At 39.5% G+C, this 27,890-nt stretch overlaps 1 protein-coding gene across 2 annotated transcripts in view; it reads right to left on the bottom strand.

The window, feature by feature from the left end:
- The window catches only part of LOC126272657 (chitin synthase chs-2-like), a 248,861-nt gene that overhangs the window by 184,806 nt on the left and 36,165 nt on the right, over positions 1–27,890 (bottom strand). Inside the window, exon 1 of one of the 2 annotated variants that reach the window (XM_049975667.1) lies at positions 25,753–25,826. The exons of the other annotated variant lie outside the window; for it this stretch is intronic. The gene's annotated coding sequence lies outside the window, so the exon portion shown is untranslated. Of the gene's footprint in view, positions 1–25,752; positions 25,827–27,890 lie in introns of those variants that run through there. 2 annotated transcript variants of the gene reach the window in all.

Raw genomic sequence — 27,890 nt, 5'->3', positions numbered from 1 at the left:
TAATCATGTTTGTCTCCCAACAGGTGTGAACAACAAACATTTATTGTTTTACAATTTGCAATCCATTCAAGTATACACAATATGTCCACAAAACTGCAATGAGTACCCTACTCTAATACAGAACACACTATCAGCCAAACAGCACAATGAACTGAGATCTTCAGACTGAACTCTGGTGGCAGATACATTGGCTAGACATTTTGTTTTTTTAAATAAAACATACATGTGTCACCTTGCTCTCTACAGTGTACTATTAGCTCCTCCTCTTCCGGCAGATTCCAAAACCATAACCTTTGTACTAAGAAATACTTTTATGCAATAGCAGGCACAGAATTAATCCCTTTGTTTTCAATTCCCTATTTTTGAGAGAACTGATAACTGTACCCTAGCAATGTGTCCCTGTAAGAATATATTACCCCTATAATACCATATCCCATCATATGGTGGACTAAAAACTGTGCTATCAGTATAATAGGAAACAAAACTTTTAAGCTATTGTCAACAGAGAGTTATAAAATGTAACTCAGACAACCAAAGTTCCTGTTCCTTCCATCTTATATTTCTTCATTTTTTGATGCTGTGTATTGAGCAAAATAATGAGTAAACAATATTACTGAGATCTTTGTACAACAAAGATACATTGATGACACATTCCTGATATGGCCTTATGGTGAAGATACATTACAGCATTTCTTTCATAATATGAATGTTGTCCATCCCAAGATTAAATTTACTGTGAAGATGGAGAAGCATGGCAAGTTACCATTCTTGGATGTTTTGGTTGAGCAGATGGCAGGAGGCCAGCTTGGTCATTCAGTGTACTGGAAACCAACACACACTGATCGGTACCTCAACGCCAATAGTTTCCACCACCCTGTACACAAGAAAGCTGTCCTGAACACATTGGTTCATAGAGCCAAGATTATCTCTGATGACGACCACCTACAGTCTGAATTGCAGAACTTAAAATGTGTTTTTGGGGAAAATAGATACAGCAAAAGAGACATCGCAAACGCTTTCAAGGACCGCCGACAAAAGTCACCCGGTGAATCAGTAGAAGAGGTCAAACGGACTGTATTCCTACCATACTGTGGAGCAACTAGCAGTAAGTTAAGACGTCTGCTGCAGAAACATGGTCTAAGACCAGTGTTCCGCCCCGCCCCCTAGATACGAGATATGTTGCAGCCTGTTAAAGACGACATTGCTTTTCGAGTGTCTGGTGTGTATGGTGTACGCTGTGAATGTGGTAGCATGTATATTGGACAAACAGTTCGCACGGTTGCAGAGCGTTGTACTGAGCAAAAGCGCCATATAAAACAAAGGGAGCTTGACAAGTAGGCCATAGTGGAGCATTGCCTAGAAAATGGACAAAACTACAGTTCAAAAATACTAAAGTGTTGGCTCATGCCTCTACATATTGAGACTCAGTCATAAAGGAAGCAGCCGAGATTCGTTTAAACAACAATTTCAACAGAGACCAGGGATAGACACTCATCAGGGCATGGTGACGGGTATTGGACATCGAAAGAAAGCAGAGACAGATGCGCGACGCAGTTTCAAATGTGGCGCCTGCCCCTGGCGCCACCTGACGCCACCAGTGCTGCCACGGGCAATAGCTCCGCTAGCTGCTCGGGTTAACTTACACGCGCGTGCCACATTGGATCGATCTGATTGGCTGCTGAAGTCATCATGCCTGTATAAGCGAGAAACAGTAGCAGCCCCGGCAGTCAGTGAACTGATGTTTATGGCACAGATGGCCATTGAAAGCTAGAGGATTTTATTTGAGTTGACGCCACTGAAAAACCAAGAATGTTTTATTCATGTGCCCAAATATTTTAAAACATTAATCAGACTGTGCTTCATGTAGGTTTAATATTCAGACTATAGTTTTAGTGAAGTTCGGTGGCAGGAGGAACAAGATTTTTGGTCAGGTGAATACAGGGTTATAAATACAAAATCAAATAGGAGTATGCAGGAGTAGGTTTACTAATGAATAAAAAAATAGGAATGTGGGTAAGTTACTACCAACAACATAGTGAATGCATTATTGTGGCCAAGATAGACACGAAGCCCATGCCAACTACAGTAGTACAAGTTTATATGCCAACTAGCTCTGCAGATGATGAAGAAACTGATGAAATGTATGATGAGATAAAAGAAATGATTCAGGTAGTGAAGGGAGACGAAAATTTAATAGTCATGGGTGACTGGAATTCGAGAGTAGGAAAAGAGAGAGAAGGAAACATAGTGGGTGAATATGGATTAGGGGAGAGAAATGAAAGAGGAAGCCGTCTGGTAGAATTGTGCACAGAGCATAAGTTAATAATAGCTAACACTTGGTACAATAATCACAAAAGAAGGTTGTATACATGGAAGAATCCTGGAGATACTAGAAGGTATCAGATAGATTATATAATGGTAAGACAGAGATTTAGGAACCAGGTTTTAAATTGTAAGACATTTCCAGGGGCAGATGTGGACTCTGACCACAATCTATTGGTTATGAACTGGAAATTAAAACTGAAGAAACTGCAAAAAGGTGGGAATTTAAGGAGATGGGACCTGGACAAACAGACTAAACCAGAGGTTGTACAGAGTTTCAGGGAGAGCATAAGGGAACAATTGACAGGAATGGGGGAAAGAAATACAGTAGAAGAAGAATGGGTAGCTTTGAGGGATGAAATAGTGAAGGCTAAGCAGGGATAGCTAGAGGACAAGTGTAAGGATGTAGAAGCTTATGGCACTAGGGGTAAGATAGATACTGCCTACAGGAAAATTAAAGAGACCTTTGGAGAAAAGAGGGCCACTTGTAAGAATATCAAGAGCTCAGATGGAAACCCAGTTCTATGCAAAGAAGGGAAAGCAGAAAGGTGGAAGGAGTATATAGAGGGTCTAAACAAGGGCGATGTACTTGCGGACAATATTATGGAAATGGAAGAGGATGTTGATGAAAGATGAAGTGGGAGATACGATACTGAATGAAGAGTCTGACAGAGCACTGAAAGACCTGAGTCATAACAAGGCCCCCGGAGTAGACAACCTTGGGAGAGCCAGTCCTGACAAAACTCTATCATCTGGTGAGCAAGATGTATGAGACAGGCAAAATACCCTCAGACTTCAAGAAGAATATAATAATTCCAGTCCCAAAGAAAGCAGGTGTTGACAGATGTGAAAATGACTGAACTATCAGTTTAATAAGTCACAGCTGCAAAATCTTTACAAAGGAATGGAAAAACTGGTAGAAGCCAACCTCGGCAAAGATCAGTTTGGATTCCGCAGAAATGCTGGAACACATGAGGCAATACTGACCCTACGACTTATCTTAGAAAATAGATTAAGGAAAGACAAACCTACATTTCTGGCATTTGTAGACTTAGAGAAAGCTTTTGAAAAAGTTGACTGGAATACTCTCTTTCAAATTCTAAAGGTGGCTGGGGTAAAATACAGGGAGCAAAAAGCTATTTACAATTTGTACAGAAACCAGATGGCAGTTATAAGAGTCGAGGGACATGAAAGGGAAGCAGCGTTGGGAAGGGAGTGAGACAGGGTTACAGCCTCTCCCCGATGTTATTCAATCTGTATATTGAGCAAGTAGTAAAGGAAACAAAACAGCACTTGCCCGCGAAAGGCAAAGGTCCCGAGTTCGAGTCTCAGTCGGGCACACAGTTTTAATCTGCCAGGAAGTTTCATATCAGCGCACACTTCGCTGCAGAGTGAAAATCTCATTCTGGAAACATCCCCCAGGCTGTGGCTAAGCCTTGTCTCCGCAATATCCTTTCTTTCAGGAGTGCTAGTTCTGCAAGGTTCGCAGGAGAGCTTCTGTAAAATTTGGAAGGTAGGAGACGAGGTACTGGCAGAAGTAAAGCTGTGAGTACCGGGCGTGAGTCGTGCTTTGGTAGCTCAGTTGGTAGAGCACTTGCCCGCGAAAGGCAAAGGTCCCGAGTTCGAGTCTTGGTCGGGCACACAGTTTTAATCTACCAGGAAGTTTCATATCAGCGCACACTCCACTGCAGAGTGAAAATGTTATTCTGAAAAAAATTGAGGTTTGCCGATGACATTTTAATTCTGTCAGAGACAGCAAAGGACTTGGAAGAGCTGTTGAACGGAATGGACAGTGTCTTGAAAGGACGATATAAGATGAACATCAACAAAAGCAAAACGAGGATAATTGAATGTAGTCGAATTAAGTTGAGTGATGCTGAGGGAATTAGATTAGGAAATGAGACACTTAAAGTAGAAAAGGAGTTTTGCTATTTGGGGAGTAAAATAACTGATGATGGTCGAAGTAGAGAGGATATAAAATGGCAAGGAAAGCATTTCTGAAGAAGAGAAATTGGTTAACATCGGGTATAGATTTAAGTGTGAGGAACTCGTTTCTGAAAGTATTTATATGGAGTGTAGCCACGTATGGAAGTGAAACATGGACAATAAATAGTTTGGACAAGAAGAGAATAGAAGCTTTCGAAATGTGGTGCTACAGAAAAATGCTGAAGATTAGATGGGTAGATCACATAACTAATGAGGAGGTACTGAATAGAATCGGGGAGAAGAGGAGTTTGTGGCACAACTTGACAAGAAGAAAAGACTGGTTGGTAGGACATGTTCTGAGGCATCAAGGGCTCACAAATTTAGCATTGGAGGGCAGCGTGGAGGGTAAAAATCGTAGAGGGAGACCAAGAGATGAATACACTAAGCAGATTCAGAAGGATGTAGGTTGCAGTAAGTACTGGGAGATGAAGAAGCTTGCACAGGATAGAGTAGCATGGAGAGCTGCATCAAACCAGTCTCAGGACTGAAGACAACAACAACAACAACAACAACATAGTTTTCAATGTGGACATCCCAATAACGCATTTACTTTTGCTAGAAACCATGTTAATTAAAAGTAACTGATAACTGAAATTATGACTACAGTGTATAATACTACACTGCTGGAAATGGAAAAAAGAACACATTGACACCGGTGTGTCAGAACCACCGTACTTGGTCCAGACACTGCGAGAGGGCTGTACAAGCAATGATCACACGCACGGCACAGTGGACACACCAGGAACCGCGGTGTTGGCCGTTGAATGGCGCTAGCTGCGCAGCATTTGTGCACCGCCGCCGTCAGTGTCAGCCAGTTTGCCGTGGCATACGGAGCTCCATCGCAGTCTTTAACACTGGTAGCATGCAGCGACAGCGTGGACGTGAACCGTATGTGCAGTTGACGGACTTTGAGCGAGGGCGTATAGTGGGCATGCGGGAGGCCGGGTGGACGTACCACTGAATTGCTCAACACGTGGTGCGTGAGGTCTCCACAGTACATCGATGTTGTTGCCAGTGGTCGGCAGAAGGTGCACGTGCCCGTCGACCTGGGACCTGGGACCGGACCGCAGCGACGCACGCCAAGACCGTAGGATCCTACGCAGTGCCGTAGGGGACCGCACCGCCACTTCCCAGCAAATTAGGGACACTGTTGCTCCTGGGGTATCGGCGAGGACCATTCGCAACCGTCTCCATGAAGCTACGGTCCCGCACACCGTTAGGCCGTCTTCCGCTCACGCCCCAACATCGTGCAGCCCGCCTCCAGTTGTGTCGCGACAGGCGTGAATGGAGGGACAAATGGAGACGTGTCGTCTTCAGCGATGAGAGTCGCTTCTGCCTTGGTGCCAATTATGGTCATATGCGTGTTTGGCGCCGTGCACGTGAGCACCACAATCAGGACTGCATACGACCGAGGCACGCAGGGCCAACACCCGACATCATGGTGTGGGGAGCGATCTCCTACACTGGCCGTACACCTCTGGTGATCGTCGAGGGGACACTGAATAGTGCACGGTACATCCAAACCGTCATCGAACCCATCGTTCTACCATTCCTAGACTGGCAAGGGAACTTGCTGTTCCAACAGGACAATGCACGTCCGCATGTATCCCGTGCCACCCAACGTGCTCTAGAAGGTGTAAGTCAACTACCCTGGCCAGCAAGATCTCCGGATCTGTCCCCCATTGAGCATGTTTGGGACTGGATGAAGCGTCGTCTCACGCGGTCTGCACGTCCAGCATGAACGCTGGTCCAACTGAGACGCCAGGTGGAAATGGCATGGCAAGCCGTTCCACAGGACTACATCCAGCATCTCTACGATCGTCTCCATGGGAGAATAGCAGCCTGCATTGCTGCGAAAGGTGGATATACACTGTACTAGTGCCGACATTGTGCATGCTCTGTTGCCTGTGCCTATGTGCCTGTGGTTCTGTCAGTGTGATCATGTGATGTATCTGACCCCAGGAATGTGTCAATAAAGGTTCCCCTTCCCGGGACAATGAATTCACGGTGTTCTTATTTTAATTTCCAGTAGTGTATATATGAACTGAGCTAATAGTTAGATTTAGAAATATTGAAATTACTCATTAGAATGGGCAGCATCCAGTCTTTACAGTGCCATATTTCCATTTTCCTCACGCTCATTAACTTACCAGTTGGTTAATATTAAAGTCTGTTCACATCCAACATTTTTACTAAAAATTTAATCATTGTACTTGTTGAATCCCTCCTTCTACTTCTACACTCATGTATCCCTAATTTTTCTGGATTGAATGACAGTTGTCACTGCTTGATCAAGTCATTTATTAAGAATCTGCATAAATTATCATGAATGACTCTAAGCCTAAATTTGGCTGACAGACTTGTAATTACTGAATTCACAGCATAGACACACCAAATAGTTCTGTCATTTTTTTTACTATATTAACCAACCTTTCTTATGTAACCCGAATAATTGTGAAAACATATAACTCAGTCCAATTAGTGAAATATAGCAGTTTTTAAAATCACTATGTATTTTCCAAACCACTACAATGTTCATATGCCAGGCATAGGCCAACTCCACCCAGAATTGGCAGTCTGTGCACCACTTGTAACATGCTAGAGTCTCTGTGTCACTTATACTAGTAAGAGGTCTGGAATTGGAAAACTTGGTGGCAACATCATGTAGCAAGTTTGTACAGTAAAATATGCACCTAGATGGAACTCCAGGAAATTTTTTTCTGCAGGTCCATGTTACACCTCAGTAGCAGATGGTTCAAAAGGTAGAGGTGCAGTCCAGCAGTTGCAAGAAGTGTTGGTAAGTGAGTTCCAGGTCACCTATATTGTGAAGCCTAGTACAGTGTCGGCTCAGGTGACTGACAGCATAGGGGAGTTATGTGGGAATGTTACAAAAGAGTGATGCAGGGAATAGTCATCGCAGGGGTGGAGAATATAGTATAGGTGGTGACCTGGTAATGAAAGCTACTCAAACTGGTGGCACTAATGTGTACTTCGTGCAACTGTTTCAGCGTGATGATCGGCTTTGTCTTAATGCTGCTGTTAGTCGTGTTAACATGGGGCTGGAGAAGACACAGATGGTGGAGGGCATGGCTCACATTGCACTGGTGCCAGTTGAGTCCATCAATAGATCGAGTTTCACTAGGCATGGCCTGCTCCTCAATAGGTAAGGGAAGGGCAGGCTGGCAAAGGTTATAGGTGACAGAGTAGTGGGTGGTGGTGGGATCACTCATGGAAAAAATCCTGCAGTAGTTGGTGTTAAGAGTTGCACCTTTTTAGACTGAAATCAACTGATAGGTATACCTGCTTAAAGAAAGGGTTGGGTTGGGTTGTTTCGGGGAGAAGATCAAACAGTGAGGTCATCGGTCTCATCAGAAGGATGGTGAAGGAAGTCAGCTGTGCCCTTTCAAAGGAACAATTGCAGCATTTGCCTGGAGCGATTTAGGGAAGTCACGGAAAACCTAAATCAGGATGGCCGGATGCGTGATTGAACTGTCGTCCTGTCGAGTGCGAGTCCAGTGTGCTAACCATTGCTCCACCTCACTTGGTCTTAAAAGAAGTCCCTCTAACAAAGGAATCACCTTCAGAGGAGGTCAGGTATCCAAGTAAAGAAGGAATTAGCATATTTAATCAAAATATAAGAGGTTTTACAGATAAAATTAGTAATTCCTTATAGATGTTGAATCTGACATTATTGGTATTTAGGAGCACCACTTAAATAATTTTAAATTCAAAGGCTTCCTTTACGAGGATATAGATTAGCTGGTTGTTTTTCAAGGAGTTCTTTGTGGAGTGTGGGAGTGGCTATGTACATAAAAAATAATATTCCATTTGAGTCCATAGACATATCACAGCACTGCACCGAGCAGGTATTTGAATGTTGTACAGGGCCAGTTGAAGTTAGTGAAATTAAACTCCTAATTGTTGTTGGTTATCAATCTCAAACTCTGACTTCAGAGCATTTTTGCTCAAGCTAGAGAGGGTTTTTGGTTCACTTTATAGGAAGTACCAAAAATTAGTTATATGTAGTGACTTCAATATTAATTTTTTATGGGATTGTGCAAGAAAAACGATGTTGGAAGATCTCCTAAAGTAATATGATCTGATGTAGACTGTTTTTTCCAACCAGGGTGCAGGGGAACAGTAGAACAGCCAAAAACAGTATTTTTATTCATTCCTCATTACCAGATGGGCATTCTGTTAGTAAAAGGGTGAATGGCCTTTCAGACCATGGGGCATAAATTTTAAGACTAAAAAACTTTTATACTCAAACAAATGTTATATATAATTACAAACTATGTAGAAAGCTAATCCAATGGAAATAGAGAGCGTTTTAAACATTGTTAAGTAACAAGAGTGGCAGGATGTTTATAGTGCCAATAACACATATGACAAATATAATGCTTTCCTTAACACATTTATAATGCTCCATTAGAACATTCTACACAGGGTACTAGCAGTAAAAGGTAGCCTGGGTGGCTGACTTGTGGGATAAGGATATCATGTAGAACAAAGTGTGAATTACATCAAAATGTTAGAAGTAGTCACATTCAAGCTACAGCATCCCACTACAAACAGTATTGTAAGGAGCTTAAAAGTGTTATTTCGAAGGCAAAGAGTATGTGGCATGCAAATAGAATAGCTAATTCACAGGAAAAAATTAAAACCTTATGGCCAGTTGTGAAGTAAATGTTCGGTCAGCAACACAAGCTCGACAATATAAAGTCTGTTCGTATTAAAAATATTTCTGTTACTGATAAGTCAGATATATGTGCAGTATTTAACTATCATTTTCTGAGCATTGTTTGTGAACTAAATGAAAACTTAGTTTCTACAGGGAATCATATAACTCTCTTGGAAAATGACTTTCCGAGATTGATTTCTGAAATACTCCTCTGTGATACTGACAAGGGGGATATTGAGTCAATAATTAAATCACTGAAGTCTAAGCACTCTCATGGATATGATGAAGTGCCTAGCAGAATATTAAAGCACTGTGCTGCACGTTAGCCCTGTAATTAGCCATATTTGTGATTTTTCTTTAAGAATGGTCAGTTTCCTGAACGATTAGTGTACTCAGAAGTAAAAATTGTGTATAAAAAGGGAGAAAGGAATAATGCAGACAATTTTATAACTATTTCTGTGCCACCAGTGTTAGCTAAAGTTATTAAAAAGGTGGTGTGTGCAAGGATAACTGATCACTTTATATCACATGATTTGCTACTATCAAATGTATTTGCTATCAGTGCTGGGGACACTCCTGTTCATTATTTATATAAATGATATGCCCTCTAGTATTTACAGGTAATTATAAAATATTCCTGCTTGCTGATGACACTTGGTTGCTAGAAAGGATGTTGTGTGTAACATTGGCTCTGTTTCAAATAGTGTGGTTCATGATATAAATTCATGGCTTGTAGAAAATAAACTAAAGCGAAATCACAGGAAGACTCAGTTTTTACAGTTTCTAACAAACAATTCAACAAAACCCGACAATTTAGCTTCACAGAATGGCCATATGATTACTGAAACTGAACAGTTCAAATTTCTAGGTGTTCAGATAGATAGTAAACTGTCATGGAAAGCCCATGTTCAGGATTTCAAAGACTTAATGCTACCATTTTTACTATTTGAACAGTATCTGAAGTAGGTGATCATTAGACATGAAAAGTAGTCTACTTTGCTTATTTTCATTCGCTTATGCCACATGGTATTATATTTTGGGGTAATTATTCCCATTCACAAAGGCTATTTTTGGCTCAGAAATGGGCAATAAGTGATGTAAGTACACGAACCTCTTGTCGACTCCTGTCCACTTGTCTAGGTATTCTGACATTGGCCTTTCAATATATATATATATTCTTTACTGTCATTTCTTGTTAACAATGTCAGCTTATTCCCAAGAACCAGCAGCTTTTCCTGAGTTAATACTGGACAGAAATCCAATCTGCATTTGGATCACATTTTCTTGACTCTTATGCAGAAAGGTGTGCAGTATACTGCAGCATCCATTTTCAACAGGCCACCACAAGAATTACAAAATCTTAGCAGAAATCCAAGCACTTTTAAATCAAAACTGAAGAGTTTCCTCGTGGGTCACTCCTATTCTGTCAAGGATTTCCTTGAAAACTTTAGCTGATTTCTATGTCATATTGTTGGCTGTGTTTACTTAAATTTATGGGTTGTATTTTTTTGGGTTCATAAACATCTTATTGTTTTGTTATTACCCTTATGTTGTAATTTCGTGTACTGGCACATTCCAAGACTTTGGAGATTGCTCCTCAATTTGGTCCTAGTGAATTAGATGCATAAAATAAAATAAATAAAAAATGTCTGTCACCAGTATTTGCAAGCTGTGTCTCTGGGTGACTTACTTAATATCCTGAACTCAACTAGTGATTGGTATTAACTGTTATGAGCACTTCCTACGAGTCATTGTGTGAATAATTTGGGATCCAATTATGTACTATGTAGTATGAACCATAATTTGCACTGTGTCAAAAGTCATGGGATAGTGATAAGTACAGTTGGTGGTAGTATTGTATACACAAGATATAAAAGGACAGCACATTGGTGGAAATGTCATTTATACTCATATGAAAAGGTTTCTGACATGATTAGGAGTGCACAATGGGAATGAACAAACTTCGAATGCAGAATGGCAGTTGGAGCTAGACACATGGGGCACTCCACTTCAGAAATCATTACAGAACTCAATTGTCTGTGGTCCATAGTCACAAGAGTGTGCAGAGAATGTAAATTTCAGGTATTACCTCTCACCACAAACAACACAGTGGCCAATGGCCTACACTTAACAACCAACAGCAGCAGCATTTGCATAGAGTTGTAAATGCTAACAGACAAGCACCACTCTATGAAATAACGACAGAAATCAACGTAGAGATACAACAAATGTTTCCATTACGATAGTGCAACAAAATTTGGCATTATTGGGCTATTTCAGCATGCGACCACCATGAATGCCTCTGCTAACAGCATGACATCACCTGCACAGGGTTCGAGTGTGGCACAGACCTCGTGAAGCCCTGGACCCAAGTTGTCAACAAGGCACTGTGAAAGCTGGTGGTGACTCCATAATGGTGTCTGTTGGACTTCTATAGAACAGACAGGATTCTCTAGTCCAACTAAATTGATTGTTGACTATAAATGGTTATGTTCAGCTGCTTGGAAAACATTTGCAGCCATTCTTGGACTTCATGTTCCCCAACAGCGATGGAAAAAAATGAAATGATCTTATGGCATTATTGGTCACGATGTCCCAGTCGTGTTCGGCTGCCACGTGCAAGCCTTATTTCAGTCAGCGCCACATTTGACATCTTGCAGTCAGTGATGACGATTAAATAATGGTGAGGACAATACAACGCCCAGTCCCCGAGTGGAGAAAATCTCCAACCCGGCCGGGTATTGAACCCGGACCCAGTGCACGGGAGGCAAGCACGCTACCTCCCACCTAAGCAGGTGGACAACAATGGAATTTTTATGGATGACAATGCACCATGTCACCAGGACAGAATTGTTCACAACTGGTTTGAAGAACTTTCTGGACAGTTTTAGCAAATGATTTGGCCACCTAGAATGCCTGACATGAATCCCATCGAACATTTATGGGACATAATCAGGAAGTCAGTTTACATGTAAAGTCCTGCACGGCAACACTTTTGCAATTATGGATGGCTATAGAGGCTAAATGGCTCAGTATTTCTGCAGGAGACTTCCAATGACTTGCTGAGTCCATGCCACATCGAGTTGCTGCACTACGGTGGGCAAAAGGAGGTTCATGGCGATGCCAGGCCGTATCCTATAACTTTTCTCACCTTAGTGTATTTGTGTCAACTATTGAGTATTCACTGCCTATATAATCTGAAGCCACTGTAATAAATGTTGTGATTGTGTTGTAACCTGTTTATCAATGTGTCCAGTGAATTTTGTTGGTACCAATCTGAAGAGTGAAGGGGCCAGCCTGTGAAAATTTTTTGTGAGAACTGGAACAGGTAATCATACTGCCTGTAATGACAATAAATGTGGGAAAAGCCACATTAGTTTAAAGTTGTTTGGTGTAAATTATTGGCATATTTTCCCCAACACCAGTTTTATAATAACTGAGTGAACTTTCTTCTATGAGACACTGAGTGCAGAGTAAGAGTTTGAAGGTAGGTAAGCTCACACTTGGGAGATCCTGCCTTGGCAAAATTATTCCATATGGTGTGCAAGATACATGAGACAGACCAAACGCCCTCAGGCATCAAGAACAATGTAATAATTTCTATTCCCAGGAAGGAAAGTGCTGATGGGGGTAAAGGTGACCAAAACATGAGTTTAATAAGTGATGGATGCAAAATATTGACACAAATTATTAACAGAAGAATCAAAAAACTTGTAGAGGCTGACCATGGGGAAGTCAGTTTGGATTCCAAAGAAATGTGGGAACATGTGAAGCAATATTGAACCTGCAACTTATATTAGAACAAAGCTTGAAGGTAGGCAAACCTGCATTTGTAGTGCTAGAAAAAGTTTGGACAATGCGGTCCATGCTACAGTTTTTGAAACTTTGAACGTAGCACAGATGAAATCAGGGACTAAAAGATTATTTACAAGTTGTACACAAATCAGACTGCAGTTATAAGAGTTAAAGGACACAAAAGGAAACCTACAGCTGAGAAAGGAGTGAGACAGGGTTGTAGCATGTCCCTGATGTTATTCAACTTGTACACTGAAACAAATTGTGAAGGTAAACAAGGAGAAATTGGTAAAGGAATTAAACCTCATGAAGAAGAAACAGAAACTAGCATTTTGTCAATGAAACTGTAATTCTGTCAGTGATGGCAATTCTGTCAGTGATGACTAAAGGTTTAAAGAGCTTTTTAATGGAATGGGTAGTACCTTGAAAAGATATTATAAGCTGATCATCAGTAAAAGTAAACCAAAGGAAATGGAATGTAGTCAAATCAGGCAATGCTGAGGGAATCAGATTAGAAAATAGGACACTAAAAGTAGCAGATGCATATTGCAATTTGGACTGTAAAGTAACTGATGATGTCTGAAATAGGGAAGATAAAAATACAAACTGGTAATAGCAAGAAAAACATTTATGAGAAAGAGGAATTTGTTAACATCTAATAAAAATTAACATGTTGTTAAGTCTTTTCTGAAGTTATAGCCTTGTATGGAAGTGAAATTTGGACAATAGGTAATTCAGTCACCAAGAAAATAGAAGCTTTTGAAATGTGGTGCCACAGAGGAAAACTGTAGATTAGATGGGGATATTAAATAAAAAATGAAGAGGTACTGAATGTAAGTGGGGAAAAAAGAAATTTGTGGCACAACTTGACTAAAGGAAGAGATTGGTCTTAGGACACATTTTGAGACCTTAAGGAATTGTCAGTCTGGTGACTGAAGAAAGTGTGGAGGATAAATATGGTAGAGGGAGAACACATTAAGCAAGAACTAATCTTCAGACTAAATACCATGACAAGAACAATATCTATTGATCATTTCAATACACACACACACACACACACACACACACTTACTCACTCACAGGGTGTACATAAAGTCCGGAAACACTTTCAATTGTAATTACACTAGAACTAAACATTGTAAAGATGTCATACATATTGCATTTTGAAGAGAAACTCTGAAAGTTTTTTTTTTACATTTGATATGCCAAACATGAGTGACCTGGCACATGTCAATACGGTAATTGAGTTCTTGCCATATCTGTACCAGCATGGCATCGGTGACTGTGGCAGTTGCTTCCCACATTCTCTTCTGGAGCTCTGCTACATCATGTGGTAGAGGCAGTACATATACGAGACCTTTAATGTGTTCCCACAGAAAAAAGGCACACAGAGTGAGATCTGGTATTCAGGGAGGGCATTTCATGAAATAGCTGTTCCCTTTGGTAGCATGGCCGATCCATTGATGCGGCACTTTCGTGTTCAGGTACCCACAAACTTCACAATAAAATTGGGGTGGAGCCCCATCCTGCTGAAAGATAATGCACTTGAGGCATCAGCCATTGCTGCAACATGTACAAGTAGAAATATCCAGTGACAGTGCTCTCGGTGAAGCGCTCTTGCATTTGAACTCGCCAGGTTTGCGACTAGTGCTAACCATTGGCAAATTACCAAACACCTCGGTGGCGGTATACATGAAAAAAAGATAACTTTCAGGGTTTCTCTTCAAAATGACAGATGTGTGACATATGTGCAATGTTTGGTTCTTGTGCAACGAATAACTGAGAGTGATCCCAGACATTATGTACATACACATATACACACTTTTATTGAAATGATCAATTCTGGTCACATTTATGTTAATTTTTCCATTTCTACATGCTAACTGACAATGAAATTAAATAATAAAATCATAGATGCAACAAATCATGCAATTGTGTGTGTGTGTGTGTGTGTGTGTGTGTGTGTGTGTGTGTGTGCGTGTGTGTGTGTAAAAAAAACTGTTGGCAATTACAAAGCAGAAAAAAATTTTTCTCACACTCAACTATTTAATAATAAGTGAAAGCACTCTTTACTGTTCAGTATAGCTGAACATTCCTTTTCAAATGGAGATGTAGTAACACATACTCAGCTTTTTTATGTGAAATTAACTCTATATTTCATGTGTTTGAAGTAATAACATGAAATAATTTATAAGTAAAACACAACAACCAACAGAAATGCCACTGATAATCTGAAGTCTAGACCGCAAAGAAGAATGGGAATATGACATTGTTAGGCCTCTCTGTTCAAAGAGAGACTCAGTGTCAATAACAACTGCCCAGAGTCACTCCTTCGGTCATTTTCTAAAATTTTTGAGAAAGTAATGTATTCCAGCATTGTCACCTGTCTGTAGAATAACGGGATATGGTGCTTAGCAATCACAGCTTGGATATCAAAACAGCCATTGTACAGTGTCAGAAATCTCTTGATTTATTGAGCACCTCGCTATATTTTGTCTCAGGAATTTTAAAATTTCAGCCTCACTGAATGATAGTTTCATAATAAAAATTCCACATATCAATCTTGCCCATTGTTGTGTTTCATATGAAGCACAGGACATAGATTTCACTTTTTGCTGAGTTCTTCAAAACATGTGTCACATACTTAAAATCACAGCAACAGTAAACAATGGTGCATATAAAACAAGATTTGTGAGCAGCTTAGCCACTGATGGAAGTTTTAAAATCTGGGCTGTGATTATTTGCTTCAAAGTCACTGTAGCCATGGCGTCCCTACTGTTATGTAACCTCTTTATGTAAAATGGACACCAGACTGTAGAGTCTGTAGTGAACTTTGAAGATAATTTCTTTTTCCTTGACAATAACTACATTTTGGTCATTGATAAATCACTATTACTGATATCAGCAATGTGAAAAACATCACTGAGATCAATAAAGCACTCAGTTAAGTGGGACTGATGTGACATCCTCAGAGAGCAAAGAGATGCTAACTGTGAGACTTTAGCATAAATGTATTCTTAGTGTATTCACTTATAGCACAGCACATCACATAAACTCAGATAGAGAAAACAATGATGTAATTATGATGAATCTACATCAACAGTCCACAATAAGAGTAGTAACATCAATCAGCCCTTCCCCTTAATCTAAAATAGGGGTAACTTCTATTCATTATTACTGTGACAGCAGATCTGTAGAAAATTGGTGTCTGTTACATCAATCAATCAATCTCTTTATTCATCCGTTAACAATATACATTGTATGGATGTAGTCAATTACAATATAGTTTCTAAATAAAACAGAAAGAAACTTCCACATGGGAAAAATATATTAAAAACAAAGATTCCAAGACTTACCAAGCGGGAAAGCGCCGGCAGACAGGCACATGAACAAAACACACAAACACACACACAGAATTACGAGCTTTCGCAACTGGCAGTTGCTTCGTCAGGAAAGAGGGAAGGAGAGGGAAAAATGAAAGGATGTGGGTTTTACGGGAGAGGGTAAGGAGTCATTCCAATCCCGGGAGCGGAAAGACTTCCCTTAGGGGAAAAAAAGGACAGGTGTACACTCGCACACACACACACATATCCATCCGCACATACACAGACAGTGTCTTCAGCAAATTGTATTGTGTTACTATCTCAACTTAAGACTACTTTCAAAAATGAGAAAGAGAAGAGGGGCTATGATGGGACCTAATGGTTCACTGTGTCCCAACTTCTGTTCTTGAGATGTTGCTCCCTGGACTGACACAATCTGCCATTGGTTTTGTAAGTAGTGCTGAAGGGTCAGCACCTCCCACACAACAGCATTTTAAATTTTTGAGTAGGATCTTATGAAGAACGTTTTAATTTTTTTAGTACAGTCTTATGAAGAATGCAGTCAAACACTTTATTGATGTCATACAATGTGAGTGGCACAGACTCTCTCTCTTCAAACGCTAGCTTCTTTTCTTAAAAAATAAATAAATGTAATGGTGACCACAGGGTAAAGCAAGTAGACTTGATGTAGGAGAGAAGATGCATTTTCTGTTTTCGTATTTGCCAGCATGTGGCAGTACCAGTCTTTCAGATGCCAGGCACTTAAGTGTGAATTGCAGAGTAACCATGTAGATGTAGTGATTTAGTAGCTGTAGAAGGCAGATGTGCTGCAAATTCTGTATAAATTGTGAACATATTCACAGGTTTTTGATGGAAATTTTCTCAGTGACTGGCTGATGTAAGTATTTGAAATTTCATGAACAAAGTCAATATTGTTATATCATGGGCACACAATTAACAAAAACCAGATGATGCAGTTGATAGATAGGCACTGTCATGTCCACTACTGCTTTAAGACAGCTGACACATGAACACAGTAGGACAGAAGATACAAACCTAAAATGGGTATCAATTTACTTTGTTGCAATTTTTCACTTACAGTATAGTATAATATACAGTATCTAGTGTAAAAACACCTGTGTGATGCTTGAAGGTTAAGTATATCGAGCCAAATATTTATAATGAGATAATGGATTGAGCTTCTAGGAGCGAAGATGATATGTGGAATATGGTCAACACTATGATGAATAAAACTCTTTCTTTTGGGGCAGTAAGCAAGCAGTTCAATATAGTGTATAAAACTCTAAGAACTAGAATAAAAATTTAAAAAAAAATTGTTCCACTAAAGGAAACCTCAGACCTCCACCATAATCTGGACCTGATGCAAAAGAAAGGTAGTAAAACATATTCTAGTCCAGACTGTAGCCTACGATTTGCTCCATCAAGAAGGGATGATGGGGAGATTAAGTCAGACCTGATAGGGAAAGTATTGCTAAGTTCTTTTTTAAAGAGAAATCTGAGTTTTGTGTAGGGAAAAGTGAAAGTTGTTCTCAACCATGAACAGAAGGCATAAGCCCGTATCTCGTGGTCGTGCGGTAGCGTTCTCGCTTCCCACGCCCGGGTTCCCGGCGGGATCAGGGATTTTCTCTGCCTTGTGATGGCTGGGTGTTGTGTGATGTCCTTAGGTTAGTTAGGTTTAAGTAGTTCTAAGTTCTAGGGGACTGATGACCATAGATGTTAAGTCCCATGGTGCTCAGAGCCATTTGAACCATTTGAAGAAGGCATGAACAGCAAAAATTATATGATTACTATCAAATGTTGACCAATGTGCCAACAAAAAATAATCTTCTAAATTCATATACATTGCAGCAGGATGAGACAGTTACTATTTCGGCTGGCTGTAATGCATAAGACCATACTGCACCCCCACCCCCACCCCCACCCCCACCCCCACCACCACCACCACCACCACCACCACCACCACCACCACCACCACCACCACCACCCCCCGTGCCTCCCCTCCTCCTGTCTGAATAATGAAGAGTGTTTACAGCAAATCAGGATTTCAAATGGGAGCACCTCGAGGAACAGTTATCAAAATGAGGCCTGAGTCAGCCTACATAAAGCATATTTGTTCCTGAATTAGTTGCTAAACCATTTCAGTCCCAGAAAGCCATCAGGGCAAAAACCTTGGGGGGGATGGTCATGTTTCAGATATGAACAATGCCAATTTTTTAAAAAAAGTAACCAGAAAGCCTTAATGGAATTTTTTTTTTTGGGGGGGGGGGGGGGGGGGGGAAATGGCCATGCTTCAGATATGAACAATGCCAATTTTTTAAAAGTAGCCACAGATAATGACATACGTATCACCTGCCTACTGGGTCATACAACACATTATGGAGGTCATACCACAAATTATTTTCAGCCACTGTTTCTTCTTGCTTTAAAACCACTGAATACATCGAGTTACCTTCCATTAAGAATGTGGATGCTCTCAAGGATTGTGCTATGACTTTCAAATGATAGAGTACAGCAATCGGTCATCCTTTTCTTGTATGTTTCATTCAGTAAATCTAGATTTCGGCTAGAGCCTAGCCTTTATCAATGCACTATTTTATTCTATCAATGCATGTTCTGGTGCATCAGTCCCTGTTGTTCGGGCTTTTGTCACAGTTCTTTCAAGACTACTCACTACTAGTCGTCTTGAAAGAACTGAGACAGAAGCCCGAACAACAGGGACTGATGCACTGGAACATGAATTGATACTAATATGTAGTACACTGATAATGGCTAGGCACTTGCCGAAATCTAGATCTACCGAATAAAACCTGCAAGAAAAGGATGACTTATTGCTGTGCTCTATCATTTGAAACACTGAAGACATATAGGAAAGACACTTGCCAGAAGCTCATGTGGGTGAACAATGGCATAAACATTTTCAGATCTCAGTTTTGGGACTTATTGAATTCAGCATGACAATGTTAAGAATGGAATTTCAGCATTTAAGCTACAGGTATCCATCAACTCAATATGGATGCTATTTCAGATTGGGCTTATCTTTTATCCTATGACCAAACTCATTTCTACATCTACATCTAAACTCTGTAAATCACCATGAGGTGTATAGCAGAGGGTACGACGCATTGTACCAGTCATTAGGGTTTCTTCCTGTTCCATTCATGCATGGAGTGTGGGAAGAATGATTACTTGAATGCCTCTGTGCATGCAGCAATTATTCTAATCTTATTCTTACAATCCCTATGAGAGCTGTATTTAGGGGATTATAGTATATTCCTAGACTAATGATTGAAAGCCGGTTCTTGAAGCTTTCATTACTAGACTTCAAGAGTCCTCCAGTTCAGTTTCTTCAGTATTTCTGTGACACTCTCCCATGAATTAAACAAACCTGTGACCATTTGTGCTGCTCTTCTCTGTATATGTTCAGTATCCCTTGACAGTTCTATCTGGTATGGTTCCCACACACTTAAGCAGTATTCTAGAACTATCACACTAGTGGTTTGTAAGCAATTTCCTTTATAGATTGAATGCACTTCCCCAGTATTCTACCAATAAACGAAGTCCTTCACCTACTTTACCCACAAGTGAGCCTATGTGATTATCCCGTTTCATATCCCTACAAAGTAATACACCCAGCTATTTGTATGAGTTGACCAATTCCAACAGTAACCCATTGATATTACAGTCATAGGATATTACTTTTCGTTTGGGAAGTGCAAAAATTTTACATTTCTGTATATTTAAAGCAAACTTCCAATCTCTGCATCACTTTGAAATCTTATCAAGATCTGATTAAATATTTATGCAGCATCTTTTGGACAGTATTTCATTATGGATAATAACAGCAAAAAGCCTGACTTTAAGATTAATATTGTCTGCAAGTTCATTAATATACAACATGAAGAGCAAGGATCCCAACGCACATCCCTGGGGCACATCCAAAGTTACTTCTACATCTGACAATGACACTCTAACCAAGATAACATGTTACGTCATACCTACCAAAAAGTCCTTAATCTAGTCATAAATTTCACATGATACTCCATATTATCCCACTTTTGACAATAAGCGTAGATGTGGTTATGTATCAAATGCTTTTTGGAAATCAAGAAATGCAGCATCTATTTGGCTGCCTTGATAGAAAGTTTTCAGTGCATCATATGAAAAAAGTGAAAGTTGGGTTTCACATGACCAATGTTTTCGAAATCCGTCCTGTTTGACATTGAGGAGGTCATTCTGTTCATGATACCTCACTATGTTTGAGCTCAGAATATGTTCTGATATTCTACAACAACTAGATGTCAAGGGCAATGGACAGTAGTTTTGTGGATCACTTCTATTAACCTTCTTGTAGACTGGCGTAGCATGGCCATTTTTCCGAGAAGTGGGTATAGTTTTTTGTTAAAGGTATCTATGACAGCTTATAGTTAGAAGAGGGGCTAACTCAGCCACAAATTCAGTACAGAATCTGACAGGAATTCCATCAGGCCCTGGAGCTTTGCTCAGTTTTAATGGTTTTATTTGTTTCTCAGCACCACTGACACTAATACTTATTTCATTCATCTTTTCAGTGGTATGAAGATTAATATGGGGCAGTTCACCTGGGTTTTCATTTGTAAAGGTACATCTGAAAACGGAGTAAAGCACTTCAGCTTCCTATCTGCTACCCTCAGTTTCAGTTTCTGACTCAATTCACCAGGGAATAGATGCTAACTGTGATGCCACTAACATCCTTTACATACGACCATAATTTATTGGATTTCTGTGAAATATCACTTTACACTATTCTGCCACTGAAGGCCTCATGCATTGCTCTCTTGACAGCCAAACGTATTTCATTCAGCATCTCTCCATTCAGGCAGCAAAGAACATGTGCTTGAAGGCAAAAATTGACAACTCAAGCAATAAAGTAAAAAATTATCTGGTAATTTGTAAAGACGGAAATGGGGAAAAATGCAGTTTGTAGTGAAAATATCCAAATCAAAAGTGAGGGTAATCTTGTTAGCAATCCAAAAACAGTTGCAGACAAATTCAACAACAATTTTTTAACAGTAACAGAAAAAATAGGTTTACAATGGTCCATGAAGCAAGCCATCAATCTTTTGAAAGCTAGAGTACCTGGTTCAGTACAACATATGAAGGTAAAAACAGTCACTGTTCAAGAAATTGAAAGAGTTATTAAATCCCTGAAAAGTAAAAACTCTGCTGGAATTGACAACATTTCTAACAAATTATTAAAATACTGCTCCATTCATGTAAGTAAAGTCCTTTGGCACGTTTTTGATGTGTCACTTAAGCAAGGAATAGTTCCTGAGAGGCTTAAGTATGCAGTTGTAAATCCACTGTATAAGAAGGGGGATGAGACGGATACTGGTAACTATAGGCCAATATCACTACTGACAAGCTTTTCAAAGGTTTTAGAGAAACTAATGCATGCCAGGATAGTTAAGCATCTCAGTGAACACAATAGCTTCAGCAACAGTCAGTTTGGATTTCAGAAAGGTTTGCCAACAGAAGATGCAATATTTGCATTTACTGGCAAACTCTTGGAATCTATCAAAAAAAAAAAAAAAAAACACTGAAAGTCATTGGCATATTTTGTGACCTAACAAAAGCATTTGACTGTGTAAACCACCAAATTCTTTTACAAAAAGCTGCACATCTCGGTATAAGTGGTGCAGCAGGGAAATGGCTCGACTCATATCTGTCAAGCAGGAAACAAAAAGTTGTATTAGATAGTCAAGATGGTGTCCCAGTGTCTTCAGAATGGGGTATCATCACATGTGGAGTGCCGCAGGGCTCAGTTCTGGGCCCCCTACTTTTTATTATATTTATAAATGATCTTCCTCTCTTATGGAATATTGTATATTCACCATTTTTGCGGATGACACTACACTACTTATTGATAATTCAGTAGATAAACTTGAGGTAACAGCAAATAAGGTTTTAAATGAAATGGTGAACTGGTTCAACATTAATGGTCTCATTTTAAATTACTGTAAAACAAACTACATTCAGTTCCACAAAACATACAAAGCTGAGGAAATATTTGTAAAGATAGGTGAGCAAACAATAACCAGAGTAGATTCCTCAAAATACCTAGGCTTGCATATTGATAGCAAACTAAATTGGTCAAACCACATCGTGGATCTGTGCAAAAGACTAAGTTCAGCAAAATACACATTGCGCATTGGTTCTTCTTATAGAAATATGGAAACCATGAAGTCAGCGTATTATGGTTATTTTCATGCAATTATGGCATTTGGAATTATATTTTGGGGAAATCAGCCACTGGCTAAAAAAGTATTGTGTGTACAAAAAAGAACCATAAGGATCATGTGTGGAGTCCATCCTTGAGCCACATGCAGGAATCTTTTTAAGAAGCTTGGAATACTTACATCCACTGCATAATATATATTGTCGTTGATGTGCTTCATAAGGAAAGAAAAATCCATCTTTAAGCTCAATAGTGCATATCACAGTCACAATACTAGAAGGAAACATGATATCCACTATGAACCGCCAAATCATGGTGCAGAAAGGAGTCCATTTCAGTGGCTGTAAGATTTTTAATGCCCTCCCTTCAAGAATTAAGTGTTTGGTAGATGATGATCTCTTGTTTAAAAAAACCTTAAGGCAGTTCCTATTGCAAGGATCATTTAATACATTAGGAGAGTTCCTGAACTACAGTGTTTAACATCTCTTTTATTGTAAATTGCAAATGTATGCCCAAATTTGTGTTTGTAATACCGAATATTTTTATTGCAAACATATATTTTGCAATATTTATTTCTCTGTAACACTTATTATTTTGTAATCTTTATCTCTCTCTAAAAAGTATTTTTGTAGTGGGACCTAAGTTACTGTTTACTGTTTTTTGTTTTGTAATCTCTACCTATCTCTAAAATGTATTTTTTTGTAGTGGGACCTAAGTTACTGTTTACTGTTATTGTTTTGTTTTATGTATTACCATAAATTCTGGCCAAGAGCTTGTAAAATTGACACGTTCCATATCCTGTGATAGTGTCACAACATGGATCACCGGAACAAGAGATAAATAAATCTACATCTATAGCCCTACTCTTTGTTTTACATCTGTTATGCACCTAATCTCCGTTTCTTTACAGTCACTGTATATCATGGAACTTCCCACCCACTACAGACTGTTCTACTGGGTACCTATCTATCCACTACAATGTCAACCATTCTATTAAACTTGAGCCAGAGTTCCTCTAAATGCTAGTGCCCTCTAACAAAAGTTTCGAGTTCCTCATTGGGATATGACACTACTGATTTTTTTACCTAGTTTGCTGAACATATATATCTTTCCGCTTGTTTCCATTGCCCTTTGCACTTCGGTTATCATTGTTGTCATAACTGTGTCATGGTCACTGATACCAGGTTTGATGTGGACATTCTCAAAGAGGACAGGTTTCATTTTTGCCATTAGACTGAATATATTTCCATCATGAGTCATGTTCCTGTCTGTTCTAGATAGTTTTTAGAGAAGACATTTAGCAAAGTTTCACAGGATGTCTTATCATGATATCCAGTAACAGTATGATTTGGAAACTTACATACTAGTGAACTGAGGTAGTCTTTAAAGTTTTTGGTTACATCAGGAGATGAGTCTGGTGGGTGATAGAAGGATCCAGTTATCATATTATGCCCAACCCTGATACTGAGTCTTGCCCAAACAATCACACATGCAACTTCAATTTCTACCTCAGTGGATTTCAGTTTCTTGTCTACTGCGACAAATACACCACCTCCATTTGCCATCTGCCTATCCTTTCAAAATTTTCCCAAAAATCTCACAGCTATTTCAGGTTTCAACCAGCTTTCTTTACTTAGTATTATGTGAGCTTCACTGCTTTAAATGAGCGCTTCAAATTTGGCAGTTTGTTTGCGAATGCTTTGGCTGTTTACCATTAGGAATTTAATACTCTCACCTGTGGAAGATATTTCTTTTCATCTTACTCCGATACTTCTGGGTGTCCTACAAGTATCACTATCTGGACTGGGTGGAGTGTTGCCTTGTTTGCACACCACACACAGTCATCTACCAGAGTAGCAGCCTCTGATGTGTAGTGCACACCTGGCCAATTCAGGGGGACACTACCAGCTCTCAACCCTATGAAGCCAGTCCAGGAAGCTGCAGCCTAGCTTGTCACAGAACTTTCTGTCTCTGGTTCAGTTCTTCCACTTTAATCAGAATCAAAGATCCATGATCAGTTCTGGGGACAATGCTGCAAATTGTGAGCTTTGCTGAAACTCCACGCACAAGGCTTGTCTTCCAACCTTCTCTTCCAGCTGCTGGAATGACCCAAGAATAACTTTTGAGCCCAGACAACAGGCATCATTTGCTCCAACGTGCGCCACAATCTGCAGTTGGTTGCACCCTGTTCCCTCAATAGCTGCTGGAATAGCCCTTTCAGCAACTTGAATAAGACCCCTAGGCTTATACACTGAGTGTGCCTATTCCTGCCCTTGCTGCCATTTCTCTAAGGGTTACTACCTATTGCTGTACGTTTGAACTGCCGACGATTGATTACAATGATGATTATTCCCCAAGCATACCTTCCTCATCTCATTTTTTTCTGTTTCCACTCCTCCCCCATCAGGTACGAGCACTGCAATCATTTCCTTTAATAACTTTTCCTAGTGTGGACACCTCATCTCATTTTCTTTATCCCATTTACCCTCAGCAAGGTGCAAGCACATCAAGTTCTGTTAATGAGTCAATAGTAAATGAAACCTCATTTCTAATCTCTGCATCTAATACCAACCAGAGTGTGAAGTTAATACAATCAAGGCTCTGAGTGGCACCTGCCTATTAACATTATTTATGATCCCAGCAGCTTTTCTTCTGCCACATCGAATATGCTTTGCAGCTTGTTAATAAGGACACACTGCCTGGATGAGTTTCGGTAAATGTTCAATAACCCAAAGTAGTAAATAAGTAAATAATGCTCTGCAATCAAATTAGCAAGGTAAATTTCAGTGGCCTTAACTGTGTCACACGTAATCTTCAGCTGTCACGAACTGATGAGGTATCGGTACGTTTGGCTGCCTTTACTGGGCACTGCAATTAATTGTATGCTTCTTACCACTCGCGGACTTTACTATTTCACTTTTACCAAAGGTAAGTTTTACATCACAATCACTGCAGTCGGCATTAAAAGGGCCTTTCTTGCTGCTTCTGAGGCAACCCCTAAACGCTCTTTTTCCATTGGCTGTTTCTTTTTCCATTGGGGAATATATTTCGTAATCAGATATTCAGTTTTATACCGGTCTGTTCGGTATTTCACCCCCGTATCGCTACCGAAGAATGAGTGGCTTGGCATTTTTATAATTCTATTAATATAAGTAAATTATGAGAAGGATAATGTCGGTTCCATGCAGCAATACCTATGTGGAACGAGTCTGAATCACTTACGGTCTGGCGCTAGAAACAAACTAATTGGCGATATTATGAAATCAGAATTATTAATTCGTTGTGATTTTAAGATTAAAACATGCAACGACATTTATCAAAGGTAACAGAAATATGTTGACAGCTGTCACAAGCAATAATAAATATAATTTTTAATGTTTATTAAGTGTTTTATTGTGTTCGCACTCTACCTTGAGTCAGCAGGATGAATTCGTCAGGCAACGTTCGGTAATTTTGTCAATTTAATCTGGCAACCCTACTTTAAACCAATATCTACACAAACACGACTGCACTACTTTCCACAATCTTATGGTGTCACCTGGTGACAGTCATGGACTGCCCAGTGTCTTACAGGCAGTTTGCTGCTCCTTTGATGAATCAGATTTTTGAATACATCAGCTGAGCATTCATCATTTTTCATGGCTTTGCCGACCTTGCGTCCAAACAATACTGTTATAGTGCAGCGATAGTGTCAATATACTTTTTTGTTGTCATCGAACTGCTATATGTTATATGGCTCTTGTACAATTGACGAAGAAAAATCAGCCCGCTGCCTAAACTACGTTACTTTTTTTTACGTCTGTCTTTTCTTCGTCTAACTTCCCATCATATACTGTAGTAAGTGTGTGATCATACCCGTTTTCCAAACAGTGACATACACTTAACAGAAAATGAAGCAGTACATATTTCCTTGGCAAATTGTTGAATATTTGTGTGAGCAAACAGCAAAGACTTCAGTGTGGGACGTTATCCAGCGGCACGATTTATAAATTCCACTGTGAGGTAAATACACAGGCTGCAGACGTTTGCGATTCGATAAACAACTCTATCGATCCTGCGGGATTTTCTGACGTCACACAGCTCTTGTGTTAAGGGCGGGACAGACATCACACGCTTGATTAGACGCTACATTCGTTGATCATTATCTGTGAATTGCTTGTCTTGTCATGTTAAACAAACGTGCGTCACTTCTTAGAGGATTTCTTCTTATCATCGACTGATCACTGATAAACGGAGTTTGGCTCATGCTGTTTTAAAATAGTTTTTGTGATTTACAGGGAACATACAAGACATGGAAATTAATGTTATGCAACGCACATAAATCTTAAATTCAGCGATAGACTTTCATTTGTTCTTTCATTATTGCCATTCTGACGGAAGGGGAAAGTGTCTTAACAGTATTGTTTTTGTTATCTCAGGTTAGTGATGATGGGCGTTAACCACATTGCGACGTGCCTCATCTTAAGTACGGTGCGTAGTTCGCTCAGTAATCTGACGACTGCTTGCGAAAATTCGTAGAAACTCTTTATGAGCCGATGTTTAACTTTGGTGCATTGCTGTTTACGTTTCCTTTGCCAATAAGAAAAGATTCAATTCAATTAAATTTATTAGCGTCCTTGTAGTGCATCATCAAAATGACATAGGACTTGTCAATAAACATTACAATTTAAAATACATGTAAATGAAAATTTATAATTGAATTTACTTGTCACTTAGACATTACAATTTTAATAGAACTATAAGAACATTAACATAAAAATATACTAGTAGGATAACAACATACAAAAACAAAAGCTAGTGATTCTCACATCAAAGATTATTTATTTCCATTCTTACATTAACACTGTTCCACACTTTCATAGAAACAGCAAGTATTTAAATGTGAGCAATTACACATATTTATTATGTCAGGGAAATATTAACTGCGCTTTTATTGTCAATGATTCATAAACTCTTCAATACTGTAAAAACTATTGCTCAATAACATGTTTTTTAATTCTCTTTTAAATATGTGCAGTTTTGGTATTATTTTTAGTTCTTTGGGGAGAGCACTGTAGAGGATTTGGGGTTGGTATAGTACACTTTTGTGATACATAGCTGTTTTATGAATTTCTCTGTGGAAAGATGTATCGTCCAATTGAAATTAGTTTGTATTGTTAACTGTCTCTGCTTTGCCACGTCCGCTACGTGTAGCATTATGCCTGCCACATCTCGGTGAGCCGTTCCAGCAGGATATTCGTATGAAGTTTAGTTAAAACTAATCAATCCCCAATCTTTAAATAATGGAGCTTCTAACTTCTGATTGCTTTACAAATGAGTTAATGTAATGGATATTTGACGTTAAGCATGTAACAGAGGAAAGAAATTTAGAAAAAAACTGAAATTATGTTTAAAATTTGCTGGTAATCACCAAGTGCTCTCATCATCATGGAAGAGTGTAGTCGGGACATTTGCGCTCCCTTATAAGAGAGACTAGTTTCTCACGCCTCTGTTTATGACGCCATGTTGAAATGTGTGTCGTACAGTGATATATTGTTGCAAGTACTTT

This window comes from Schistocerca gregaria, chromosome 5 (assembly GCF_023897955.1).
Source record: "Schistocerca gregaria isolate iqSchGreg1 chromosome 5, iqSchGreg1.2, whole genome shotgun sequence".
Taxonomy (NCBI): domain Eukaryota; kingdom Metazoa; phylum Arthropoda; class Insecta; order Orthoptera; family Acrididae; genus Schistocerca; species Schistocerca gregaria.
Note: the sequence above shows the minus strand (reverse complement) of the source record. Positions and strands in the feature narration are given on the sequence as shown.